Genomic DNA, 27,124 nt, shown 5'->3' with positions numbered 1-27,124 from the left:
TATATATATATATATATATATGCGTGTAAAATCTGTTTTAAATTTAACAACATTAATCTTTGAAGAGAATACAAAAATTACAGAGAATAAAGTGAGACCTACGTGTTCAAGTTGTAATAGACAAATGCCGAGAACATTTATTTCGCATATATCGCAGGCTTGTTGTTTTATGGAATAACGGTTTAACGAGACTTTAAGGAAAGTCTCTACTGATGCTTATATGTCTTTGCGTGAAAAACGCCGGCAGATCCCGTGATACGCGGACACGCTCGATTGCCGGCGTTATCGATATAAGTTAGTGAGCAAAACGGGAAGACGGGTCCGCGAGAGAGCACCAGATTTATTATTCTGGGAATTAATATGCGCATAAGAACGACGATGTACGACTGTTTACTGTAATAACTGCGGTGAGACGTGGTGTTAATTAAGGTAACGGTATGCACGCAAGTCCAGCCGATTGCGAGAAGGCAAGGTGTACAGTTAAATTGCAAGCGTAATAAATAAATATCTGTCTCTCGCCACGGACGAGAAATTATACTTTATCACCTATGGGGGTACGACTGAGATACCCGGTTTCACCAATCGCGGATAAATTCCGAATGGTTATTTGTCAAGGTAATCAGTTTTATTTCGCTGAAAGAGGAAAACAATATCTCTATACGAGATTTATCGCAGCTCGTTTCTATCTATCTTTCAACGTTTCTATATTCGGTTAATACGAAGCGTTTTTTTTTTTTACTGAGAAAGAATTTTTAGAATTACGTAATTGGCGCATTTCCTTTTAGTTCGTCCGTTATACTCTCTAAAAAAAAAAGAAACACATTGATCCGTCGACTGTTTAAAAGCGTCACATACATCACTCGCGAAGCCATAGATCAATCGATCGATCACGCTTTCTCGACATCGGCTTGTTTGCAGCTCGCCGAATGTCGATCGTGTACTCGATTAATCTTCGTGCGTGAAACACGCTTTTTATACAAGTATATTGATGTGGTCATTAAACAAATATAATATCGCAAGCAACTTTTGCGTTAGGCAAATATAATTTGTTATCGTGCAATCATTTTATTCAACTGTATTATGAATGAGAAAAATGTCTTGCACATCTCAGAAAAAGGCGCATGCACAATAAAATACATTTCGTATTTGTGTTGGAAACGATCAATTCGAATTCTTGTGTTTTGTATTGAATTTTTTAACATAGTCGAGTGTGTTAATTTAACATAATGTGATTACTTAAATGATTTGTATTAAATTGATATTCGACATTTCTTAACATAAAAATAATGTGTTTTAAAAGATAAATTCTACGATATATGAATAAAATATGTCATGCTTTACATACCATACATATCATAAATGTTAATTTTACTAAAAAAAATATGCTTCTACTGTTTGTTTTATAAACTGTCTTTAGTATCTTTTTTATTATCTTCTTAAATAATGTTTGTTCTTCTAACATATCTTATGTTAAATTAACACATTTTATAAGTGAACCGTTTGAGATACGTGAAATATGTTAAATTTAACAAATTTTTGCTGCTTTATTTTGAAACAAAATTTACGAGCAACTCTAACAGCAAGTCATATTTTAAATTGTTTCGTATTATTCTCAGATCTTTCCCCGAGAGGAAATACCGGTCAATTTTCGTTTCGGCGAGATAATCTCGGCGCGTTCTCTTGGGAGAGAGAAGAGAGAGAATGTCGTGTGCCGTGAATGGAGGGAAAACGGAAGGCAATGAAAAGGCGGAAAGAAAAGCTGCGCGGCGACTTTCGAATGTCGCGAAAACGATTCGTTGGTTGGTTGGTCGACCCATTGCGACTTTTTTTGTGAGAGATGCACCAGCGAGATGCATCGCCGCAGGGAAAGAGACGTAATAAAAACGAGCGAATGGCTTTGATATTTCTCGATTATTAACTCGTGATTGCTCGCGCAACGAATGCAAATGTCGAGGCATAATTTATTACCGATTGAAAATCGACTTTTAATTAATAACGGATATAATCATAAATTTCGTGAAGTAAAATAAGTACTTTTATCTTTCATCTAATTTAGAATATATACTTTATTGGAAAAGAAAGTTGTATTTTTTAATGGCCGCGACCTGTTGCAAGCTTTCTTTCTTTTTTCATTTTTCTAGTTAGGTTTTTTTATATTTTTAGATGATATATTTATATGTAGTGAAGTGATCTAAAAATGATTCTATAAATTTTAAATTTTCCAGTTGTATAAAGTTCTTTACGAATCCGCAGATTGAAGCTAAACCTTACGTTGATATGCAAGCAATGGCGTAATTTTTTTTCAAATATTTGCGTGACGCGAACGTTTGCATGTCAATTAGTTGCTGAAATCGAGACGAGTTTTTCTGCGAAACGTTTGCGAGCATTTTTGCTTTTAATTTTTTTATACTTGCTGGTCGTCAACAACCGCTTTTTTAACTCAAAATGGCCTCCAGTCATCGGTGATCTGGGTCATAATTAAGAGGAAAGCCTTGCAGTATCGATACTATTAAGACTTAATCGAACCGGCTAAAAGACTTTCTCGTCGGCCAAACGAATTACTTTCTGGACATGTGAAGAAGCATGATACGTGTGTGTGAAATACCTGCAAACTAATGAAGAAGTATCCAACAGAAAAAAATATTACGAGATAAAAATGATATCGAATATAATCATGACGAGAAAGTTACTATTATAAGAATTATGGATTATTTTGCTGGAAGGATGATTAATCAAGTTTTAATGACATTGATAAATAATGTCTTTTTACGAAGTAGCTATCGAGACACATTTTGTTTAATATATTTTGTTTAATATATTCTTATCTCAAATAATTGTTTGTCGCAAAAAATTATTTTCTTACTTCAAAAGTGATACAATTAAAAAAATCAAATTTTAAAGTTCCAGATAAAAAACTATTTTTTCTCTTGACAGAGACTTGTTTAATATATACAAATAATATGTGACGAAAAGAATATATTATTCTTAATATGATTAAATTTTATTTTTGTCATTTTTGTTTCGCAATTCTTAAAACAATTATCTTTTCTGTAATGGTTATCTTATTTGTAACGATTTTGATGATACTTTTTTGAACCATTCTTTTTGAGTTGTGATGATTTTGATAATTTTTTTCTGAAGTTAATTCTTGATTTTTTGGTGATTGATAGGATTTATTTAGCTCATAACTCGAAAATTACGTTTTCTGACAATGAATTGTGACAGTTTTAAGGTAAGACAACGATATTTATTTTAAATTCGCCAAAATTAAGCTTAAATCTTTTAATCAAAGAAATCATCGTCAAAGAAATATCAAGAATGTAAATCATTTAATCTTTCTTTGAGGTCGATGCTCGTAATACAGGCCCTTGCGAATGTAATGCAGTCGCGGTTTGTGGCACGCGTTGCGGCTTCACTTGGAAAGTTCTTGCCACGCGAGAACCGCGTGTGAATGTACGAGCGGTCACTCACTCAAGCATCCGTCCACGCGCGTTTCGTTTCGACTAGTTTCCGTTCTCGGAAGGAACTGGACCGGCTCTAGTTCCGGTGAAACCGTCCGTCTCGTCTCTCATTTTTTTTTTCTACACCTCTGGAGCGAATTTGTTTCTCTCAATTTGTACCGTATAGTGATCTCTACCAGTATCTCAGGTATATCAATAACAGGAAAAGATTTTCTTACATCGTCAACTTTTTAGTCTGCACAAAATTAATCTGTACAGGGTTAATGTGAAAGTGTATCGTTACTTATGCACGCGAGAAAGTTCTCTAATTCGATTTTTATGTAACAGTTTACTTTTTTTTTTATAAAATATTATACGGTTTTATTATCTTAGAATGAGTTCTTAGATTTTGCAAGGTGCGTGTCCATCCGGTCGCCAGCAGGAAAACAGATTAGAGAACATTGGAGACTAATGATGTTAAAGCTGAGCGTAACACGCAACTTGGCGTGTCACCTAAGTCGAATTCGAAATACTTAATGAGAATCGAAGTTTCGATTGATGGATTTAATTATTGATATTTGATAATTTGATTGATCCACTTAAGATACTATGTTTTAAAAAATATATGAGTGTGGATTTAATACCATGCTATGTCTACATAAAACCACTCTCGGTTTATCCCTTGGTAATATTAACACCAACATAGTGTGGATTTAAAACTCCTTGTGTTTATATGACAATATGGATTCAAAACCTATGGTGTTAAAATCTACATCATGTCGATGTTAGTATTACTAAAGTCTAGTTTTTACTAATTAACTGATGGTTAGGTTCAACCTGATGATAATGCAAAAATTGTATTTTTCTATCAATGGTTAATTATTACATTGATGATTTTGTAGTAAATTTACTAAATCATTAATTTAATGATTGATCATAATTAGAAAAACACAATGTTTACATTATCATTAAGTTAAATGGAGTTAAGTCTAAACTATAATACAAGTTAACCACAGTTAATGAAAAACCAGATCTAACACGATAAAAATTATGTAGACACCGCGTGCTGTTAAATCCACACCTATATCTTTTAGAATGTGAACCTTTATTGAATGAAGCTAACGGAACAAAACAATTCTCGACAAACATTCGTCTCGCAAAATGTAGATATTTCTTCGTTCGGAATTGCTGGGACTATTCGCGATTTGGCACGTACATTGCTCTAATACGTAACGATATTTCTTGCGCGTTGTCAGATCGAATCAACCGTTATTCAATACAACAAACGTCGATAGTGAGGACGCTGTCCGCGCAAACGCGATTAACGGCGCGGTTCTCCCGATACGCCGTATTTCATTATCATCGGATTAGATCCGTTAAAATTATTTACGCCTAGCACAATGGTCACGCGAGGCGCTCTAAAGGAGGTGCAACTGCATCGCGGCATAATTCCGTACGTCGGATTACACCACGCACCGCCGTTTCTCGCGATGCGGTGCGGTGCGTTGTAGTGCACCGAAAGATTGTGACTACGCGAATAAAGTTGTCGCGAAGTTTACGGTGCGAGCGGAGGATAGGTGCGGCGTGAGAGAACGCTTAATCCCCGTGCGACATGTAAATGTTCATAATGCCAATTAATAATTCCGCCCGGATTATCCGCATTAATATCAATGACGTCGCGTTACATAACGGTTCGCCTACGGCGAGAGGAAAAAAGGCCTTTACCGATGTAATGTATTAAGGGATTTAACGCGTTCGCCTGCTGGCGAACAGACGCGTCCACACACCGACTTAACTAACCCTTTGCAAACTATTTTCCTTCGAAAATTCATGTGTCGGAGAGTATATCGTATTTCGTAGGTAAGCTGCGATCTTTTAGGGATTGAATTTTTTGTATAATGTGCGAATGTATAATTTAACTTTACCGCACTGATATGCGAGAAGCATATTCTGCTTGCATTAACGAGAAGTACAAAAACGAATTCTGATCATATGAATCAGAATTCTAATTATCGCATGAATTTCTGATTATCTCGATTGAAGAATGTTTGATAGATTTAACTATAACTATATGTCTAATGTTTATACTTCAGTTATTAATCATATTAGAAACTAAACAGTGACAAGCAAAAAATGTTAATATTCTGACAACTAGTTTGAATTTTCAACAAAATTATTTTGATGACCTAAAACAAAATTATTTTCAAATCTGTTTTCAGCAAAATTTTAGACCTTTCAGTAAAATCGTCCTTTCTGTGTACTTTTTCTATTGAATCCACCAGAATTGCAATTAATAAAACCAGACTTTTTTGTGCAAACTGAATGCTTCTTATGCAATCGTGTATATGAGTGTAATATGCTGTCAAGAATTATTATTGATGTAGCTGTTTTACACAACTATTTTGCAGTTTTTTTTTGCGATAAAGATCAGAAAGGTAATTTTCAGGTCGCAGTCGAGTCATCTTGTAAGTTTGCAGCTATAATCGAGTTAGATTCATCATACGGAGTCTATAGCATTCCAATGGGAGATGCGAAGATTCAAAGACAAATTACGAAGACGCAATGTTTTTATCGTGAAAATTGCATCCTAAGTGGCTGCGTGAAACACGCGGCATCTGAAAATACGCGTTCGCGCTTTCTCTATCCGGCGGGCAGGTATGTAAAAGTCAAGGCTGTTCGCGGCCGTGGGTGTCCTTGCGACAAATAGATCTACTTTGAAAGCAGAATGGTGGAAAAGATCGCGAGTAGTGTGGCAGCTTTTACGGTACGGTTGCGGTTTGTCTCTCTCGCACGAAAATCTGGCGGAATCGAATTGAGAGAATGATCATTTTGCGGCGAAACGGAAAGAGAGAATCTGTTCCACACAATATTATTATGAATCTAACCGCAGCAATCAAAGCATTCAACAGTGATTTTTTTCTATAAGAACTTGTAAAATTAAATAAATCTAAAATAAAAAAGAAAAAAACGTAATAGTACTTTCTTCGTATTAATTCTTTCGTGCTATTTTATATATTTTGTCATATATACGCTAGATATTGTATAAAAATATCGCACAAAAATGAACATAATGATAGATTTTTTTTTTTATCAAAATACTAGAAATAGAAGGATATAACAGAACCAAACAAGAATATCATTATTAATAAAAATTTATTAATAAAATTATAGCATATAAAGTAAAAGAAACAATTGGATATATCATACTCAGTGGCATTAAAGGGTTAAAATAATTTGTAATAAAGTAAGTCGGCCAGTACGATATAATACAAAATTTTATATACATTTTATGTTTAAATTGAACAGGAAAATTAGATGTTTCTAAATTTTGTCTACATTTTGAGCCATCAGAGAAAATTTTTTTAAATCTCATCTTGGTAAAATTATTACTCCGATATCAATCCTAATCTTTCATGATCAGAAATTCAAAGACTAAATCGAAATGGTAAATCAATAGTCAAAAGGATCAAAAGTGTAAGAGTACAAATTCCTTCAAAATAAAAATTTGAAGTCATGTTGAACAAGTCAAAAGTTAAAATTGTAAGCAAGTCTGACGAAAGTCAGAAATAAAAATTCATTTATAGTTTAGACAGTCTCTCGACTTGTCTAATATAATTATGGATTTTTTACTTTATTTAGAAGAAATTCACTCTTTGCTATTCCTAATCTTTGAGCATGATCAAAAAAGTTCAGGTGGAGACCGAATTGAAATGCTAAATATTAGGTATGGGAAAAAGTTCGTGGCGTTTTTCCCATTAGATGGCATTAAAAAAACGCCACGGACTTTTTCCCACACTTAATAGATAGCTCAAAAAAGTCAAGAGAATAAAAGTACAAATTCCTTTAGAAATAAAATAAAAATCCGCAATCATGTTAGACAAGTCGGAAAATAAAACAAGATTTTTAAACAAGGTTTTATTTCTAATTTCCGTTCGACTTGTTTAACATGATTCCAGATTTTTTTTTATTTTTATTTTATTTTATTTCTATTTTATTTTTTCGATTTTATTTTTATTTTATTTCTAAAGTAATTTGTAACTTTTACTGTCAATTCTTGTTGGCTATATTCTCTCACTAAATAAATCTAATCTTCTCATATTACATGACTTTCAAATTTAATTTATTCCTTTAAGAATTACAAAAATTTAATCCGGAATTAAATAATCTTATATATTTTTTATAAGCTTTAAAATTAATTTTTTTGGTTTTCTAAGAAAGTGGTGAAACCTATAAATGAATTAAATTTTCGGCTGACTCGTGACTTTCGTTTGATACGTATCTTTTAAAACGTATTATCTTGTAATTTATAACAGTACTAGGGATCATTTTACGGTCGCAACGATAGCTCGCCGTGTTTCTGTTACACCAAGAGCGAGAGATGCTCTTCCCTGTCGATCCTGGTGACAACGTAAGAGTCTCGTGCGCAGTAACCATATGGCGCACATCGCGGAGCAGTAACAGAATATCCGGACGCTTATGCACGCGCATAAATAAGACAGCCGAGTGGACTAGCGAAGGCGTGCAAATTCGCACAATATGCGTGACGCATGACGCGCTTCCTCATAACTGTAAAGAAGAGGTATGGATAACGCGTGAGTCTCTGGACATTAATGCCCTCATGACGGTTGCCCGCTAGAGTAATTGTTTAGGCTCTGCAAAGCCGTCAAGGAGACTCCGAGTCCTTGGCATCTGCCATTGTTTCTTCATCCAAGTCCATCTGCCGTTTTAATCGCTTCTAATTTGTAATAGAAAATATGATGATTGAAAATATGAGAATTGAAAAGTTGTATTTTTAGAAAAATTACATAATAGACATATAATACGTAGTTTCAATATTTCTAAGAATTCAATATTTCTAAGTAAGACGCGATGATATTGGAAAGTTATGCGCGTAGAGATGAAACGTACGTCAAATTATCAAGAAATCTAAGCTCTGATCGGTCAGTTTAAACTACAGGTTTCTTCTGTCGCTGAAAAAAAAAGTTTAAAGGCTAATGATCAAGACAGCTTCGTGTACCGGTGTGTAAATCTGCGAGGCTCCGCTCGTTTGCTGGGTACACATGACGAGTATTCGAGCCGTGTCCGAGGTGTAACGCGATAGAAATTCATGAAGTACCTACACAGGTGTGTGAACTCGGACGCGTATCTCTTCCTTCTCTTCTCTCCGTCTTTTTCGCAACGAATGATTTCTCTGTCTCTGTCTCTCTCGCTATTCGTTCACTACTTTCCGTGGGTAAAAGCAATATCCGCTCGTTCGAGAAATTATCCATTAATATCTATGAAGGACATCGAAGGATCTTCGCGACGATGAAGTGCGTGAAGTAAGTAATTTGCAATCTAGGAAGAAAAACATACATGTATATTTATTTTAATAGGATGAAGTGCGAAGTAAGTTAATTTGCAATCTAGGAAGAAAGATACACATAGATACATACAATTATTTGATCTTTTTTTTAATTTTTTTAAATTATATGGTAATCTAGGTAATTTTTGAAAATTTTATTTGTACAGTTGTTTGTACTTTTACAAAACTTAAATCGTAGTACTTCGTTTAGAATTTATATTAGCTTGAAGAATTGAAAATAGCACACTTTTTACAAAAGACTAATTAATTTAATTATATATATATATATATAATTAAAGAGAGAAGTAACCTCTAATTACTTCTAATTATATATATTTTATTTAAATACTCTTTCTCTGAATATTCAGATGAAAACGATCGTGATCTAATTTTATCTTATAAGTAGATATAAGAAAGACACACATATATATTTATTTCATCTCTTATTTTTGCCAATTTATATGATAATCTCTACCAAGATACGATTTAAGATAACACTTGTACCTTTACTTTCATGAATTATATCGTAATCTTGATTAGTCGATCAGCCGAGATCTCATATACTGTATATTTGTATAATTTCTTCTTAACTTTCGACTATAACAACGGGTCATTGTGATCCAAAGTAATAATTTTTGAACGGTTGTATCTATAATCTATAGGATTAGTGCTATACGATTCTAAATAGGTAGATAAAAAAAGCTAAATCTTTTCCACTCTATCAATCGCCGTAAGGCAGAGATTCCCTTGCATTCTGTACTTTGAATAGGACGCTTTAGAACTTTGATAGCTTAATGTAGCTTTCGTAGCTGAAAGTTAATAAAAACGTCGAATAAGATCGCTATGATTCATCATCATCAAACATCAATTCGAGGGATTGTGTCGAATCGAAAGGACTTTCTGTTTATCTGATGTTGAATTACCGTGGCATTCATACTCGAGTGGTTAGATCGTGATTACGCAAAGGTCGGAGATCGTAAGAATACGATCCAGCGATGATCCTTTTCATCTTAAATAAGTGGAAACGGCGCGGCGGCGTGAAAGCGGGGACCGTTGCCGATTATTGGTTATTCGTAGCAATAACCGCGGCGGAACGCTGAAAAGTACGCGAACGAGCGCAGCCGCTCTGGCGGAACCGGAGCAATAAATAAACGGCCAGATCGGCGCAATTATGTGGCAGATTAACATCTATGACCACGGTGTACAGTTACAGCGCGGGTTCGCCGCGTGCACGCGCGCGCACGGCAGTCACGAGATACAAATGCACCGCGTGCAAATACATACACAACGCGCGAATGCGGCTCGATGCGCCGCGCGTGCATCACGTACTTATAGACTGGCCGTACTACCGTGGAGAAAACGAGCCCGTTGCCACTATGGATACGGTATAGATGAACGAAGCCAAAGTCTGGAGTAAGAATGGCTGGCTGGTAGGTAAGAAGGAAAGAGAATTGAGAAACGAAACTAGGGACTCAGGAGCTTGGGAATACTAATTGAATAGGCCGCACTACTTTAAATTATTCCTCGACGAAATAGCATTTGATAATTGGCAGCAAATTGAAACGACACTCTTATTTCATTGTGGCAGTTTGCAGATTCTGAACGAATGTTAAACTGTGCACTCGGAGAAAAACAAAGTAATTATAGCAACTATCAAAATGTAATGGTTACAACAAGTATAATATAAAAGTGATGATTATACAAGTTTTATAAATACACAAAAAATCATAGGAATGAATATGTTTGATTAACATTGCAGGTTAATTCAATTTCTTTTCCAGTGTAGAATTAATGTACACAATTGTGTGAATAAAATAATGTACATATATAATCGAATACACTATTTTATAGTCACAATAACTATAAAATAGCTTAATCAACTATGTATGTACATTAATTTATATAATACATATAATTAATACATATAAAACCGACATATAATTACATATAATTAATACGTATAAAACTCGTGTAGTTGTTACCTTTATAATTATCATTACTATGTGATCAGGCTTTTGCCAAGGATAAATGATCTTCGGATTGGTCGAAGCATCATCGTATGTAAGCGCAATGGTTCCGGTACGTCTCTTATGGCGCCACGGCGCAATGCAAATGTCGTTCTATCATGTTACATAAAATTGTAGGATTCTATTAATTATCCGTGCGTCGTGCGAGGCGAAAGTCCGGCCGATCGCGACGAGGGACGCTATAACTCCTGAACGAACGGTCCGTTACCAAAGTTACTCGGCGACGTTACTTTCACTTTTTAATGATGTGATGAACAGCCGACCCACGCGGCACGATCGTGGGTGCAGAAACGGAACGCCGGCCGCGAGGATGGCTTTTGTATGAAATACCACTCGGTTTCCTGCTAGAGGTAGACTTCTCGAGGCGTGTGCTGTTGCCGCTTGAAGTCACCACTCCGTGTCCGCGCGATGAACATTTTCTTTGATTACGAGAGGCCGACTTCCGGCCCCGCGACCGATCGCCGCGAATTGCGGTGCGATCATTAAAAAATTACTGTTTAATTACTGTAAAGTTTTGCTTCATATGCATACTACGTGTTATGGTGCACGGTATGAAAATGATGAATTGCATAATCTCTTGCTGATTTAATCAGTTGGATTTAAGTAAAGAATGAAATTAAAAATTAGAAATAATTTCTTTCGTTGAGAGTGATATAATGTTCATAATTTCATAATTTTATCTGTTATACATACATTCAAAGAGATATTTTATAATTACACGGAAAGAATGATATCTTGTTGAAATATTAAAAATTTTAATTAGATACAGACCTGAAAATAATTTCGTTGACCCAAATTTCTAATATAGTGACCAATGTTGTAAAAAGTATTGGCATTCTAATTTGAACGTTCTATATAATTATTTTAACATTCAACAAAATTACAGTAAATCAAATGTAATATATATTGATTTAAATATATATGTCGAAAGAAAAAAAAACGAACCAGATTAATTTAATCAAATTTTTTTCTTAGCGTAGTCTAAATTTTTGATACTTCAGCAAAACGACTTTTTCTGTGTATTATACTCTTTATTTTATTATTATCATTTAATACTATCCTATTGGATTATTTACGATATTGATAGTTTTATACTTTTACGCATGTAAAGTATCGTTTTCGTGCCGAATGAATGTGAGCAGATATTAATGGACTGATAAAATCAAGTAGCCTGTGAATTATCTTTGATCCGACGACGCAGGAAGAAGTCAAACTGAATCTAGTACGGAACGTAATTCGCGGTCGCAAGTGGTGGAATCCACGGCGATTTGTCATATGGTGGATAATGGTGGATAAGACGACGGAGACACGCGTCGCGATGAGTCTCCGTGCGAAATTACACGCTTCACCACACACGGCCGGCTAATATGATAATATAATATTGAGCTTTTTCATATTTCGCGCGAAACTGACCGTGTATCCACTTCGCATGCACGAATATAGAAACGATAAATCTCGCAGAGATTAATATCTCTCTTTGCTTCCTAGAATAGTTAAAAAATATAAAGAAAATAAATGATAGAGCAATATTAACATTTTTAAGTCTTTAGGCAACGGTTCTTGGATTTATAGTGTATTTTTTGTTATCATTAATATAGATATATTAAAGTGTAATTAATAGATTTTTACTTTTTAATTTTCCTACTTGCTTTAATTTTCCGTAATTTTCTGTAATCTGAGTCTTTTTCGTCTAGCTTAGGTTTTTTCATTGTTCTAAACTTTCAAAAAATATGAAAGAATTCAGAATTACTTTTCAATATCTCTATTATATTACCAAATAGTTTTTTAATATATTAAATAATTTTTTATTTAAATCTTTAACTTAAATCTGAAACCTTTATTTAATAAAAATTATATCGATCGATATTTGAATTAATATTTATATGAAATCGCGATATTTATCACTCGGTTTTTTTGTGAGAAATAATTAGATCTTTATCACATGTATTTGGCCTTATACATATTCTACTTACTTTTTTTATGTGACAACTTTGACCGTGATTTAAAAGGAGAGAATAATACGGATGATGTTCGATAAAAGAGAAAAGGCCCGTAGTCGATTACTTCAATTTTGCGAAAAAGTTTTACGAATAGTCGGCCAGTAATTTCATAGTTTCTTCGTAGTAATAAATATAGCCAGCGACATGCGAGACTCCCTATCCTCAATCCAGCTTTTTAATAATTATCCCCTGTCTCCCTCCGCGCACTCTCGAGGATTCTAGACGTTGCACTACGTGCGTGAGATCGAAGAGAAAATCTCGCAGGAGATAGCCATTGTAATAAAGATCGCCGCGCGTCTGGCTACGCTCGTGCACATCCCCCGTTTTTCATTGCAAGTAGTAGTCTATACAATATCTACCCTTGCATGGGTCTCGGGAGAATCTTCATTTTTAATATCTTAAGTCCGGTTTGCATTTAAAACTTAAACTTGCGCCTCTCCCTCATTAATTTATCTTCAGTTTCAGATCTCGAGATTTATACAATATCCTTTCCTGCATTAAAATATTTTCATACGCAATAGCAATGTTATTTAATTTTAATACAGTCCGATAATTATAATTCTACTTCTTTAATGTCCGTTTTTTACTACACAATGTACTTAAATTTTAATCTCAGAGCAACTAACTCTTCGTCTTTTTTTTAGTTTTGATAATTAGATAAAGCTAAAGAGTAAGTTGTAGAGATTAAAATTAATCTACATTTTTTTAACGTAACAGTAACAAAGTAGACATAGTAATTTAGAGCATTTAAAGCGTTATCATTCCAATATTCCTAAAACTTATTCGTACATATATCAATTAACTTCCGTATGAAATATTTACATTAGTTTAATTGGCGCTTATCAGTACACATAGACGTTAAAAATTCACATTACATTCATTATAAGGTTTTTACTATTTTTAGTACTGACAGTGAATTTTAGAACACAGTAAGACTATTTTTGTCGTGTGACTTACTTTTCTTTTCTCATTAGCTGACTCACGATTACCGAAAGCGATTCATGTTGGTCTTGTAGTTTAGGCGATGCTCTTTATAAGAACATATACGTAAAGCGTATGTTCCAACGATGAGCAGGAAATGAACATACGGGAACAAAAAAGAGAGAAATAGATAATGGAAGGAAGAGTACGCATTGTGCTAACTCGCAAATAATGAAAGCCGGGAGTGCAATATCCCGTGAATCCTACGCCCGCACGGGCGCACGCGTGCAACGTGCGCGAGAACGGGAGCGGCGAAGAGAAGCGGAAGGAGAGAAGAGAAGAAACTATATGGCGCGGTGCGCGGTGCAAAGAATAGCGGATTCAAGACGAGCGCCATAACTCGCCGCAAATAAGCCGTAATGCTTCCATCTAGCTTGGAGATGTAGTTTGTTTCAGAAATAATTTGTGAGGAAAACCTCAGAAATCATCTTGGGATCGTGACGTAAAGAAAGTGGAATGCTCGATGACAGTATCTACTTCAAATACTTCAAGATTTGATGTATTCAAGATTCTAATCAGGCATAATTATATCCGATTAACATTTAGTGATCAAGCAAAATTCATTTAATTCTCTTAGTAATTTCAAAATTCTTTTATTTCAGAAATGAAATACACCGTCGAATGGAATTAGGAGAAAATTACGGCGTTGACGATCGTCGTGGTACCAAATCGTAGAAATTATTGTGAGTATTATAACTGTCTCGCAACCGCTCGGTTTCGTCGGCAAGTATGCGCGGAATGTCGATTTACCGCGAAATCGCGATTTCGTTCGCGCGCGAGCAAGAAGCCGGACGATAAAATCGCCGCGGCGATTTCTGCGGCACGCCCATCGACGGCAAGCCCAAGTCGTTCCAGTATCGGCCGCGGGATTGACACTAACGCGATCGTGGCAACTGCTTTTTTTCCACACGGATTGGAAAGCGCGGACGCGAGCGGCCACCCGTTTTCACCGCTATTACGCGTAAAGCCACGCAAATAATGACTAATGGCAAATGGTACAGCGAGAACGGAACCCATTAGGAATGATATTAATTTCACATCATCGGTATTAGAATTTACCGTTATACTGTTAAAAGATAAAATATTCATTTTAACTTGAAGACGTTTAATGGGCTTTTTCAGACATACAAAAATGTTAATTTTTAATTAATTAACATTTTATTTTTTACAAAGGGATTTTAACAAATGAATAGTATTACTATAAATTGTTTTGACATAGTTCGGTTACATCGTTGATCACAATTGAAATGCCATTATGTTCTTAATTCTTTAAATTTCTTGGAGTAAAATCTCACTTCAAAAAAGTTAAAATTCACTATTAAAAAATAGTGAAAAATTTGCACTCTTAAATAAAAATGTCAGATTTTCACTTTTTTTAAATGAGAGTTCACACTTTTGGAATAAAATCCACTCTGAAAAAGGAATAAGATTATTTTTCTGTTGGAATGAAAATCTGCCACTTTTATTCACAAAAGTACAAATTTTTCTCTCTTTTCCAATAATATTTCAACTCTTTGGAGTGAGATTTTACTCCAAGAAATTTTCAGAGAGTAACTCTCCATCTGTAATCATATTTTTACTTTCTTCATCTGTAATTTGTTTTTTTTCAGGCTTTTAAAAATAAATGGGAAAAAATGTAGAATTTACTTTTTAACATATATTATATCATAATAAATAATTATAGATTATCACAAATACTTTTTTAATAAGATATTTTAGGAAGGGATACCGTCTTTATTTCGAAGAAATTTGAAAGTAAAATTTCGTCTATGTCGAAAAGAGATTCAGATCATTGACGGAGGATTAAATATGCGCGACTATATTCGATCGCAAACTCAGATAAATCATAGCGAAAGAATTTTTTAAGGAAATATCGTTGACATCGTTGACAAATACAATGACATGTCACATAGAAACGCGGATAATTTTTAAGTTTTCTGTTTTTCACAGTTTGTTATTCTAATCATTGAGAGAGATTTGTATAATGTATGACTGTATATATATTGTAATATATAATATATAATTGTATGATACATGATGTGATTTGTATGATTATATGACTTGAAAAAAAAAACATTTTCTAATTTTTTAATTTAAAAGTTTTATTATTATAATCAAATTTGGTTATTTTTTTCTCAGTGATTTTTTTTCAAACGCATCTAATAACAAGTTTGTATATTTCATAAATAATTTCGCGACCTGAAAATTAATTATATACAGAGTTATTTTTGTATTTATCTCGCGGTATAAAATTGATCAACATTTACTATTTCTCATCATTAATATTTAATTATTTTCGATTTTGAGACATAACGAAGAAAATTAAACGGATGGTAAAGTCTGCGACTTTGTTTTTTCTTTCTTTCTTTGTTATCTTTATAAAAATAGCTCATTATTGTAACGGTTCTGGATATATTGCAGTGGTAGGCAACTTCAGAATGGCGAAACCTATAAAGCGAATTTTCTAACCAATTTCTAACCAAGCAATTCACTTCGATCTCACTTTTCTCTAAAGATTCTAACCGATAATTTTGTTAAATGCGAATCTTGTGTGTAAAATAGTATTGGAAATTGAAATTGTTGAAATGTATTGCCATAAATATGAAAATTATTTTTGTATTACGACAACATCACATTTTAACAAGTTCAATTTCTGATTCTACATGCGAAAGTTTTTCTTTTATCATGTGTAAATATGATAATAATTTTCATATTTATGTATGATAAGAGAAAAGCTTTTGTATGTAATATCGAAAATTGAATTTGTTAAAATGTTATATTAATATAAATCTCTGTTAATTAAATCTGTACATAATCTTAGGTCTCTTAAACAAAAAAAATATCAAATATAATATTATAGAATTGTATATTATTTGGAGTATTATTTAGACCTAAGAGTTATTGTCTGAACTTTTTTATTTTATCAAGACTTAACTCTTTATGTAAAATATAGGAGAAATTAAGAACGGAAAGAAATGGATAGGCCGATGAATGTACGGTGTCACGTATATACCAACAGGCTGGAAGTTGAAACGGGGGTTGGCGCGCTTACGGAACGATGCGTTGATATGCGGGACTGAAGAGCAAGCGAAAAGAAAAAGGATCGTTGGCCATCAGCGGCGAACGCATCGGTGCACCGGTCGGTGTATTGAAACGAACGACTGAGTTCTCTGGTTACTAACTACGTCCCCACCCTTTTCCTCGCACAACCGCCGTCCCGTCCATTGGTTCGTCTCTATCTCTTTCTTCCTTCATTTATCCGAGCTCCGGACCCTGTCTCTCACCGCTCACGGCTTTCCTTCCGCATTCTGAAATTCCACGAGAGCAGGCGATGATTTCTAATGGCGGTGCGCTACGACGCCGGCCGTGCTCCTTTCCGTTTTTCTCCGTCCGTTCTTCCTGCTCCTCCTCCTTCTGCCGCGGCAGCAACAGGGATCTCCGGCCACGCCGCCCTTCCTCCACCTTCCTCTTACCCTCTTACCCTCTTACCCCCTACCGCTTCACCGAGAAGGAGCCTGGAGCACCTCCGGGCGATCCTCGCGCACTGCCCTCCGCTACTACCGCCGCCCGTCCTCCATCTTCTTCTCTGCTCTACCGCGTGAGGCGTGATCGCCGCTATTGATCCGCTATTGATCTCGTGATCCCCGCAGATTAATGTAACACGGTATAATTTCCTCGCCGGAATTTTTCGCGTCACGTGGGAACGTCTGGCAGCACTTTTTAGACGGCGCGCACGGTTACAAGACACGCTTGTGACCGTAAGGTTGCTTCGTGATTACTGATTCTTCAAGAAGACGCTCTAGATTAATTAAGCGTATCTGGCGTTCAATAATATCTAATAATATTATGTGAAATGAGATTTTGTTTTAATCTTTCCAATTATCTTGCTAATTACTTTTTAGCTTTTTTTTCTAACGCCATAGCTTCTTACAAATCGTGATACTTATTTCCAGAGACTTTTATAAAAAATATTATGCTGATTTTCAATTTAAAATTATTTATCCTTTTTCACACGTATTCAATTTATCACTCGTCGAGTCTTGACTTGCAAGTTTCTTGACTTCCAAGACGGTCTAATCTACATTCCCGTCACGATCGGTTCGACCCTGTTATATCCGATTGTTACCGTGCATCGCGACGACCTAGGGAAGCCAATTGCAGCTCCGTACAATGCCTCCGCTCTTCGTTTGCAAACTGCGTAATCACGGCCGATTATAATAAGTATCGTATGTGAGGTGCGCGCATCTCCGAGAAAGTATGTCATTATTTTTATGCGGTTTAAGCGCATAATCCTAGACTTTCTAGATTAAACCATTCCACCTGTCGTGGCGTGAGTCAAGGTCAATGTCGTTTATGATCACGACTGACCTTCGTCACTGTCGTTGTCCGATAACTCGTGAAAGCCGCAGAAACGAGAGACCCAGTCGTTATTTAATTCCTTCACCCTCAACAGTGCCATATGGCTTCATTTTTCAATATGAAGTATAGCTATACATACGTAGCTTATCTTAGGATGCATCATCGTTTCTCTTAATAAGAAATTATGTGATGAATTTCAATTTAATTCATTTCTACTAGAAATTTATTTGTATGAATTTTAACTTTCGTATAACTTTCATCATACATTGCATTTTCATTTATTTTTTTTATTCAAAACTAGAAGTAATAATGATACAAAAATTTGATAGAAAATATTTTGTGAAAGCTTACGAATTAACTCTTGTGAATTTAATGTCCGTAAAAAGGAACATTATACATTGAGAACTCGTAAAGATCCAATTGTATACATTGGAATAAATTTCGGGATGAATTTTAAACTTTCACGAATTTTAATTTTTAAATTTGATTTAAGCTGCATCAACTTTTCGTTAATTTTGTCTCAAAGCTAGAAATAATAATGATACAAAATTTTATAAAAATAAAAATTAATTTTTTTATAAAAATTTATAAATTAACGCTTGTAAATTGAACACTTGTGAAGAGGAACGTTGAAAACGCGTTGTTAAAGATCCAATTGTTCCCGCAGTGGATGGAATCAATTTCTATCGAGACGAATCAATGTTTTTTGCGACGCGGAGACAATACTTCATGGGAAGAATTAGCCAGGCTCGATTTCGTGAAGCCTCGTTCTTCATTTTTCCTTTCTCTCTTTCTTTCTCTCTCTTTCATTCTCTATCTCTTTCCCGAGACCACTTCACGGCGTTTTACACGGCGATAGTTTTCGCCGAACAGCCGCGTTATTACATGCTTAAAATCATTTTCTACCTTGGCACGTCCCTTACAGCGAATCTCGATGTTGCCTGAGGCGAATGCCTGGCATTCCAGGTCTTGCACTCGGCAGAAATTCTCCGGTCTCTCTTATCGAGTCCAAGGATGCAAGAGGAATGGGTGTTCGATGAGTTTCACTCTGGTGTGCTTTTGGGTCGGCCGACGTTTTCCCGTACGGAATAACGTACGATAATCGCACGATCCTTATCCCGTGCACTTTTTTCGCAACTTCATCTCGTACGCACAAGGTTTTAGAGATTTTTAACGCTTGAAATTACGACTCTCGTTTCTTTTTATTACAGTAACATTTTATTTGTTTTTTATTATCCGCAACTTTCGCAACTATAGAATAACGAATTCTGAATACTGAAAGTAAAGAGTTGCATAAGGATATTTGCAGAATTATTTCAAAACAAATCTTTTTGAATTTATATGTATTTTTATATGTATTTTAAAGCAACTGCTCGATGCTTCACACGATATTAATCTTATATAACTATTGCAAATTAATTGTAAATACAGTTGGACGATTTGCGTTAAATTTAACACAAGATGAATATATTGGAAAATAATGTAAATATTGTATAAAAAATTGGCATAAAAATATAACATAATAAGCAAATTGTGAAAATATATTTTTTTTCAGTAAAATTAATTTATAATATTAAATTAATATATTTTACTCATTGCAAATACAAAATATTTTCTATTGTGTATTACAATGCTGTAATATTAAACTGTATAATATTACAGACGAATGAATTCGAAATATTTTAGCACAAGTCTATAATTATCATACATAATGATTTATCATTATTATGCATATCTGAAAATTGATACGATAGACGGTATAATAGACGTAAAGTGTGATATTACTCTACATCGGATGTTGATGCACGCGATGATTTTATCGAGATTCTATCACGCACGAAATCTCGTCGCGAATCTTGGGATCATTAAAACGTACGCTCGACAGAAATTCTCCTTATCGAGCCCAAGGATGTCAGGAACGGCTGCCAGATGAGTTTCATTCGCGAGGCATCTGGGTCAACCGCATTCGCGCAAGTGCACCAAAGGCGCGCCCATTCCATTTCCACCTGTGAGCGTGCGTTTCAACGAGTTTCGTAGATGCTTGAAAGCCGACGACGGATTTATTCCATGCTGGTTGCATGTACGTGCACCTCGTTACGGACAGGTAGCTTATCCATACAAGTTATCAGATACAATTTATCGGGAAAAATATTTAAAAATCTATTATACGAAAAAAAAGTTCACAAGAATTAATTTGTAAGCTTTCACCAAATATTTTCTACTCTTCTAAATTTTTATCATTATTATTTCTATTTTTATCATTATTATTTCTGAGAAAATTAATGAAAGTAAATAAATATATGACAAAAGTAATCTACAAAAAAAATTCACACAAGTAAATTTGTGTCGCTCTTTATATTTTTCCGTATATTATTATCGAAATTAAGTGTGAAATATACATTTTATCTTTACCTAAATTTTTCAAATTTTATTGAGAAAGTGAAGTTAATTATTTTACAATATTAAAATTGTTTCGAATTGTCTTATTGTATATGTTACCTTAGGAATATTTGCAATTCTAATCTGTCCTTTTTGCTTCAATGTGCGCTTAGTATAAGATAGTAAAGATTATTTGATTTCGGAAAACATTCGGCTGTCAGATTGTTGTCGTTTTCTTCTTTTCAACCGGTCCATTGTTTGGCTGAAAAGTGGGCCGTGGGTACGCCTCGATGAATTTTCGCATATTCATGAAGGCGCGCGAATTGAGAAAGTAAAAACGCGGCTCGCGTTTTACGCGCAGCAACGGAAAATTTAATCTCCGCGGGGCTTTCTCTCCATTTTATTGCCTAAACAGTGATTTTCATGCGTTGCGAGTGAAATCGCAATGTTGTCAGAGTAATCGATTATATGTCTAGTATCACGATTACTCAGTAAAAGATGTGCAACACTTATCCGCCTGAATGCTCCTCAGCTATCTATCGTCTAGTATTACAAGCCTCTCGCAAATAGGAAGCAATTACAAGTCTCAAGTGGAAGTTTTATGAAAGCCCAGACGTTTGTAATAGCGCGCAACATATCGTGTTTTGCGTGTTGGTCTCGATGTAATCCCGACGAGACTCGCCAAAGAGAGACTGACGCGGGATACGGCAGTATGCGGATCGAAACGATTTACCTCGATGTGAGAAATCGTGAAGAGGCGCGACCAAGAGTGCATCATATAAACGGATTGCGCGATTTATTATCATTATTATGACGCCCACTAGCATAGTTATTATAACAAAACGTTTTTGTGCTGCTAATTAGAGCGTATAATAACCGAGCATCTCCAATTAAAAACGATAATTCTTGGTTTTTAATATTTGTAAAGTAGCATGGTTCTTTAAAATTTATTATCGATACATATATACAGGTGTGTGTGCGTGCGTGCGTGCGTGCGTGCGTGCGTGCGTGTGTGTGTGTGTGTGTGTGTAAATAAAAAAAATATCTATAAGAGCTATATAAATTTATATTCTTGTACAATAATGTACAAATGAAACTTAAATCATCCTCAGTAGGTACTTCATGATAGTAAAAATTTCATAAATTATGAAGCATAATAAAGAAATTTAATAAGAATCGTCATACATAATTAAAAAGAAATCAATAGTTTTCAATTCTGTATGATGATTTTTACTAAATTTGATTGTTTTCATATTTTAAGCGATTTTTTATTATTATATTTGAATTTTATACACTCAAGATTCAAATCGAAGGTCGACACGTTTACATTTATGCGTCATATGAAAATAAATTTATATCATTACTAAACAAAGATTCGACGTAATGATAATTTGATATCTATATAGTAATTCTAAAGTTTCAGGGTAGAAGGACAAATAGAACTGAATACGTTATATCTCTTTTATTTCCAAACCGCAGAATTACATCAGATATCTCAGTTCTATCAGAATACAATCTCTAACTCTGCTATTGATACATCTAGTAGTAATAATCTAACAACATTGAAAGATATCCACCGATTGCGGGATGCGTGTATACTCATCTCGCGCGACTACTTTGTTCACAAGAGATTCTCGATAAGTCTTCGCAGATGTTACATATATGCATGATATAGAGATATTTATCAGCTGCTTAAGCTTTGAATAACCCGTACTCTGTACGAGTCCTCTCTTATGGTGGATACTACGGTTGCCTGTCACAATCAAGATGGTCTGTCATAGGTTTCAGCGGCAACGATTTGAGTAAACTGTCCTGGCGATCATCGCTGAACGTTAAATCGATTTGGATCCGCGTTGTCGGCGAAGACCAAAGAAAATTGTTTAAGCCGCATGGAAAAAGCGAGACATAGGAGATGCACGTTCGATTTTTTAACATCGTCACTTCGCGACGTCGCGGTTTCCCGTCTCGCTGATTGTTGCAAAGCAGTGGTTCTTGAATCCACAATCCGTGAAGCTCCAAGAACTGCATTAAAATTTTATATATTCATTCTCGATCAAGATATTTCATATATTCGGCTTGCACAAATTTATATCGCTATTTTAATTTTCTTTCTCTCCCATTCTCTTATAGAAGCATTCACTAAAAGCTCGAAATTAATTAGTATGTAAATTTAAATCGACGAATTATAAAAATCGATTGTTATTTATCTTTTATATCATTATTTAGATACGTCTTTAAATTAATACAAATTAATTATTATTGAATAGGATTTAAAGAAATCTTTGTAAATAAATATAATGACTTACTTATTTTACATTTAATAAACTTAAAACATAACATTTTTGCTTTTCGGCAATTCTCTCTCTCTCTCTCTCTCTCTCTCTCTCTCTCTCTCTCTCTTTCAAGGCAGCCTCATGCGATTTACATTTATCTTTTTAGGTAGAATAATAGAGTTTTTGCAACTGTTTATCCAGATACAGTGAGAACTGAGGACACGTTCTTCTTAACAACTAATTAAGAAAAGGATAATGTGAATTTTAACGTTTTTCATCGTATCTGGATCCATGTTATTGCAAAAACTTCTTATTATTCTTGAAAAAGATGAAGAGTCACTGCTTTAATATCGATCAATCGTTTTGATCTCAGAGCTATTTGTGTCCAGCGTTATTACATAACGGCGTAAGAACCGTGTCCTTTCGTAAACACCATTTTGGATCGCCAAGGGTATCGTTGATCAATTCGACACGCATCTGTCACGTTGAGCGGAAAAGGAAACGTAGCGGTGAGCCGACAATTGCCGAAATGTAGCGAAACATTCGGTTGAAAACTTGAGATCAGATTGATTTACTGTTATATTTGAGGGCTCTCGAAACCAAACGATCAGTATTCGATCAAGACACATTATTCGCTTTTTATTACTTACTGTAATTTAAAAAAGTGATATATATTTTATATTTATTTCATTTTGTATTAATATTAGATCATCGAAAAAAGTTAAACCAAGCATATTAATAAGAATGGCATTTTAGAAAAATTAAACAGAATTTCTATAATTCTTATAACTCCTCAACGTGCATCGATATCGATTAAATCAAAATATTTTTTTCAGTGGAAGATTATAAAAATTACTTTTATACTTTAAACTTTTCGCAAGCAATGGAATTTTTAAAAGCATCATTGATATTTTGATTGTGAATTTTGGTAGATAAATTTAAATCTAAACTCTTATTGTTGATGGAAAAATTCATGCTTAAAAACTCATGCTAAGGAGGGCTAATTATGTGCTGAGGATGAAAATAAATTTTCATATATTTGACATTTTAAATTTATTGGAAAAGATCGAGTCTTTATCGTGCAATAGAATTTGTGACAATAAGAATTTTTCTGTGATATTATATGCATCCGTTTTTGTGCGAATGACGATCTGTTTAAAGCAGATACTTCGACTGCAGCGGGTTTATTTACGTCACAGTGGCTGCACTAAGGGGGATTAAATCGAGAAATACATGCAATGACCACGTCCATTCGGCTCTCCTGACGATGGAGTTACAACTGCCATAATGACTATTATTACGTTCACGCGACTCCGCTAATCGTGGCCGGAGCGAGAAGATTACGGGAGTAAAGAAAGAGAGTTAAGGAAGCACGAAAAAGATCGCCAAAACTGCAAAACTATAATTATGTGTATCGGATTTTATGATCATAACGGGGACGCGGTATATGCTGCATGGGCGCGCGCATCTCGGATTGTTGATTATTACCATATTTGCTGCGACATGACGATGGTAATAACGAACGATGATAAAATGAACGTCGTTGTCGCAACGGACTCGAAATAGTTTCATTTCGAGTCCCCGATCCTAATTGGACTCTCTTTGCTCTCGTTTCATCGTGACAACTCGGTGTTTCTCGTTTACTTTTTACTCATTTTAATACAACACACATGGTAAAAAATATTATGTATTTGTGTTAATTTATTAACATTTATACATATTATTATGCATTTTTATTATACATATTTATTATACATTATATATTAATAATTATGTTTTAAAACGAATCCTTGTTCAAATTTTTATGTTGAATTTTTAACATATTCGATACATAGTATACATAGCATACATAGTATACATAGTAATTTAACATAATGTGATTGTGTTATTTGAATATTTTGTGTAAATTAAAATTTAACATTTTCAGTGTTAAAATAACACAATTTAACAGAGAAAAATGTAAAGTAATATATGCTAGATTTCTAGTAAAATAATTTTATTGATAGATACATACATAGGAACAGGCGTTCACGTAAAATTTACTTTTCTGATAAATGAGAGATTGTCATATAAAGCTATATAGTAAAGTATTTTTTACATTTTGTAAAGTAAATCTTGAGAGTCATTCATTTTTACAGCTTGAGAATAGTATGATTTACTTTACTGTAAGATAATGATTACTTGAATGGATTTATAATTATAACGTATTTTTTACTTTACACTTCTCACATCTTTATCTTTAGACAAGTAAAGTTTGTCATGAATTCGATAAAAATAATCAGAATATTTTTATAGCCTTGTAAAGTAAAAATTACTCAATTATTTCTCTCCGTGTGAGAGATTAAGAATAAAGGATGCGCTCTCCCAAGAGTTCTTCCTTTATCTTAATTTTTCTTCCCCTATATATCTCTTGTATGTCTCGATATGTACCTCTCGACATAACGGTATACAACGCATCGCATAGATATTCACGCTCGTCGTTAATTCTTCTCCGAGAATTTTTTTCTAATCAAAAATTTCATCGCCTCTATTGGACGCAGACATAGTGCTTAACAAAGCTATCATTATAAGTGTCTTGTCCTTTTTAGTCAAATTTCTTGCACCGTTCATTTTTCTCCTTTTTTCTTCATGTCGAGGAAAAACAAACTATACAAGAAACACTTTTTTAACTAAAAAATTTATTTTCATTTCGAAATACGAGAGCAGTTTGAAAACTTTGCGATGAAAAATCCAACGATGGAAGCATACAATTTTAGGTTTTAAATTACTTCTCTTTTTCAATATAATCTCCTTCAACTTCATTGCACTTCATCTAGCGATTCCACTGCTCTTATACTATTACGGAAATCCATTTCTTGAAATTCCTCTAAGACAACTATTTACCATAGCTCTCCGTTTCCTTTACAATCGTTTATGATGATGCACTATTACCCAACATATTTTTCATCTCCTTAAAAATTTGTATTAGTGTTAAGCTTTTTTAATAAAAAAAAAAATAGTCGAACTATTTAATGTTCTCCGTTTTTTCACATATATCAATATATTCGAGCTAAACTAAACCTGAGAATGAAAGGATAGACAATCGGAAAAGGGAATAACAGATTTCAAACTATCAGAATACACGATTTTTTATACGTTGAAATCTGTTAGTCTCTGTTCTTATTACCTATGCTTTTCAATAGTGCATTAGACTTGATTTTTATAACAATTATATCTACAACTTATATAAAATAGATATCGTTTTGTCATGCGCCAATAATATTACAAAATTTCTATTATTTATGGGTTAACCTGTCAAATTTTCAAATTGTCCTTATATAAAAATAAGATTTACGATTTAGGTGGATATTTTTTCTCCGTTGCTGTCGTTCCTCAATTTCGCGCGTTTTGCGCGAATTTCAGCGTGGAATGTCTAGTGATGGAAGTAACACGGATGTGTAATTGGCGTGGTCGTTTCCGCATTCACGCCCGAGCAGACGAACCATTCTGGGCATGGACGAACGAGCCCTCGGTATCTGATTACGTGTATATGAGTATATCGGTACTCTCTTATGCTCGATGCTGATGCCACCGAGAGTATGCGCTTCTCTCGCGCATACCAATGCGCGGAAGACGCCGGTACCTGTACTTACTGATTCCTCGCTGATGTAACGAGGGACAGAAAAGGAAGGGAGGCTTTTCTCGTCTTCTTCGACGGTGTTGTGCATCCACGTTCTTGAGCCCTCAAGCGCCGTCGTTTCGCGAACGTTTCGCGAACGTCGTCGAGAATCGCGTGCGTGCGCTTGCATAATAGCGCAACGGCGCGCGATGCTACGGAGTATCATACAGAGCTAGGAAATTCAATGCCCCTTCCTGGCCCTAGCCTGGCCTTTTCAATCGCGCAGCATGTAGATGTAAAGACACTTAACTAGAGTCTTTAAATGATATTTTTATTTATTCGAAGTGAATAAGGATGTGTTCCACTTGATGCTCATAACATTTATGATATTCATTCTTGTTGTTTATCAAATGTTAAACAAGGCTATATAATCAATAGGAAATAGAAAATAAAGGCCCATAACGATCCAACTTGAATCTTTAATGCTTAAATAATTTGATGCGAATTTGAACATATAATATAAATATATACTATATTTGTAGTCATTTGAACTCCGAATTAAGTCCTTGTCGGACTTAAAAAGCAGCTAAACTATCGAAATATTACAATTAATTTTTTTTATGCTCAATAGGCATCTATTAAAGAAATTTTAATATGCTGAAAATCTGTAGATAAATTTATTTATTGCGAAAAATATTACTTCGAACAAATAACACTGAGCAT

General features: G+C 34.4%; 1 protein-coding gene across 5 annotated transcripts in view; it reads left to right on the top strand.

Moving 5' to 3' along the window:
- LOC108689679 overlaps nt 1-27,124 on the top strand; it is an 89,923-nt gene that overhangs the window by 25,204 nt on the left and 37,595 nt on the right. For 4 of the 5 annotated variants that reach the window (XR_001931841.1, XM_018196553.1, XM_018196554.1 and 1 more), the window contains exon 2: nt 14,395-14,475. The exons of the other annotated variant lie outside the window; for it this stretch is intronic. The gene's annotated coding sequence lies outside the window, so the exon portion shown is untranslated. The remainder of the gene's footprint in view (nt 1-14,394; nt 14,476-27,124) is intronic. 5 annotated transcript variants of the gene reach the window in all.

The sequence above is a fragment of the Atta colombica genome, unplaced genomic scaffold, assembly GCF_001594045.1.
Source record: "Atta colombica isolate Treedump-2 unplaced genomic scaffold, Acol1.0 scaffold274, whole genome shotgun sequence".
NCBI classification, from domain to species: domain Eukaryota; kingdom Metazoa; phylum Arthropoda; class Insecta; order Hymenoptera; family Formicidae; genus Atta; species Atta colombica.
This window is presented reverse-complemented; position numbering and strand designations above follow the sequence as displayed.